The 2,771-nt window shown below is 37.7% G+C and overlaps 1 pseudogene; it reads right to left on the bottom strand.

Moving 5' to 3' along the window:
* Positions 1-2,133: 2,133 nt before the first annotated feature.
* LOC126238206 (5S ribosomal RNA) lies at positions 2,134-2,251 on the bottom strand (annotated as a pseudogene).
* Between the last annotated feature and the right edge of the window lie 520 nt (positions 2,252-2,771).

Here is a 2,771-nt window from a genome sequence, read left to right as displayed (position 1 = left end):
TTTCTCTGGTACTACTGTTGCCATAATTTCCTTTCTCTTTTATTATTTCATAAGAAGCTTTTGGGTAAACTTGGTACCGTTGTTTTTCATAAATTATTTCGAATGAAAAACTCATTTTGTAGTCAAAATTAATTACTTTTAACAGGAAAATGAATACAATTGACTTTTTGCTGAGAAAACTAAAAAACGCTTTTTCAAACATTTCTGATGAACAGTTTACACGCTAGGCAAAATATAACATTTAGCAAAAACAATTACATGACAGTAGTTAAATATTTATTATCCAATTTATTCATAAATACTGGTTCTATATTATGTTGGCCTGCTTCAGAAACAGTATCGTTCAAAGACGGTGCCAATCTTTCAAAAGCCACAGAACTTCCTACTAAAGATCAATATTTTTGGGCTACAAATGAGTAGACGGGTGTACACCTTGCTTTGTTCCTAAAAATGAAAGGATCACTGCTTCTGGGTAGCAAACTAAACTAAACTCCGTCCGAACAGGCCTTGGAAGGCTCGACGGCACCGATCGGCCGCCGTGTCATCCTTAAGGGGCTCCGGAACGCCCTATACTTGCAATGTTAAAATAACGCTTATAAATTACATCTTTCCTCACAAAGTATTTGAGGTAGGAAGTTGAACTTTTTACAGATTATTTATTGGAATATGGGCTACAACTTAACACAGGGATTTTACAAAATTTTAGTTCAGTTATTAAAGATGATTTTTTTTCAATTGTAATGAAAATTCACAACATTTTTTTGCAATTTTTTATTTATATATTCAAAAATATACAGTTTTTTGGAAAAAGGCTGTGTTAAATTATGCAGAAGGTACTGTGTAACATTTACTGAAAGTTTGAAACAAATATGTTTGGAAGATCCTTAGAAAACATGTAATTAGTATGAGAAAATAAAAGTTTTGGGAATCGAGCGACAAAGATTGGATTAACTTTTTAGTGCATTCCAGGTCCATAGGATGGATTATCTTCATCCTCTGCAAACTCCTCCTCCAGCTTCCTCTTGTTCCTCCTCCTGTTTACTCTTGTTTGTATTTCTAGACTCTTTACAGCCCTGTCTGCAGCCCGAAGGCATTCCTTGTCTAAAGCAAGCATCGCTCGTACCATGTTAGAACCTATCTTCATTCCCATATTTCTAAATACCTTGCACCTTACAATGTTGCCATCATTGAAAGTCGCAACAGCATCATACACACCAAAGTGAAGTGTTTCTATTCCAACAAATACAGTCTTGGGGATTCTCGACCATATAACACTATTTACACTTTCATTGGGGTTTTGAGTTTTTCCGTGAATACACTTTTTGAGAACCGACATATCAAATATTTCATTCACATCCGATTCGCCCATAAAACATTCATAGTTTTCACTCATTGAACTAGGCTTCTTCTGTGAAGTATTTTCTTTCCCACTTTGACTGCTATGGGCAGGTGTACTTGAGAGGTTAGGTTCACTCACTTGGTTATCGTCTTTATTGTTTACAGTAATAACACATACCTTTGGCTTTCCAACATTTCTCATTTTCTTAAAAGCCTTCAGAGGATTTCTAATAACTTTACTTTTACTCATTATTATACTTCAACCAAACAGAGACTCAAGAAACAGAATTAATTACGAATATTTTCGAGATAACGACAGAGTAAATAAACATGAAACAATCGACAATCACACCAGCGATATATATTGAACCATCACAGGTTAGCCACAACACATACTTTATCTCACATCACTAAAATGTACCTGATGAACACAGACGTTAACAATAACACCATTTGACAGCAGTTTAACAGCGCCACAGTGGGTCACGCCCATGTAGAACACATTTCAAAAAAAATTTAAAAAATAGTTGTAGTCTTCGGAATTGAATAAATTATATATCTATTAAAAGGTAATAGTCTGCAGATTCAGAAAACGCAAAAGAGTAAAAATTGAACTTTTCATGATTTTGAGCCTTTCCGGAGCCCCTTAACTACAGGCGTTACTGGATGCGGATATGGAGGGGCATGTGGTCAGCACACCGCTCTCCCGGCCTTGTCAGTTTACGAGACCGGAGCCGTTACTTCTCAATCAAGTAGCTCTTCAGTTTGCCTCACAAGGGCTGAGTGCACCCCGCTTGCCAACAGCACTCGGCAGATCGGATGGTCACCCATCTAAGTGCTAGCCCGGCCGTACAGCGCTTAACTTCGGTGATCTGGCGGGAACCGGTGTTACCACTGCGGCAAGGCCGTTGGCCCTCTGGGTAGCAAAGGACGCCAGAAGTAAAGCTCTGTTTCGTTCCGTAACAAACTTTCAGGCCCCACTAGGTCACTTCTGGCTACTTCCTGATTATGTGATGACCAAAGAGGGTTAGCAGTTATTCTGATGTCCTCCTTTGAATTGAAGATGAAAGTTTACCGTATTTATTTATCTCTCGCGTCAAATTCTTGAAGAATTTACCGGCGCTGAATATGTTCAAGTACATTTTTTTAAACCGTGGAATTGACAGTGTAGGATTTACAGAGAGTTGTGTAATGTTTTGCACTTCTGTCTTTAACGCTGCCCAGAAGCTTTTGTGATAGGACCTTGGCTGTATTATGTTTAAAAATGAGATTTCTTAATGCACCTTCGATTTCCAGAATTAATCGCTGCCAGAAATCTCCTTTGCGCTCTCCACGATCAAAGTAAAAAAAAGGCAATAAAAAAAGCTATTTCTGACAAAAATTCAGGGTCTGCACTAGAAATCATTCGTGTTGCATATTTTATGCAGGGATTG

Source organism: Schistocerca nitens, chromosome 2 (assembly GCF_023898315.1).
Source record: "Schistocerca nitens isolate TAMUIC-IGC-003100 chromosome 2, iqSchNite1.1, whole genome shotgun sequence".
Lineage (NCBI taxonomy): Eukaryota > Metazoa > Arthropoda > Insecta > Orthoptera > Acrididae > Schistocerca > Schistocerca nitens.
The sequence above is the reverse complement of the archived record's forward strand: the minus strand, read 5'-3'. Positions and strand labels throughout refer to the sequence as shown.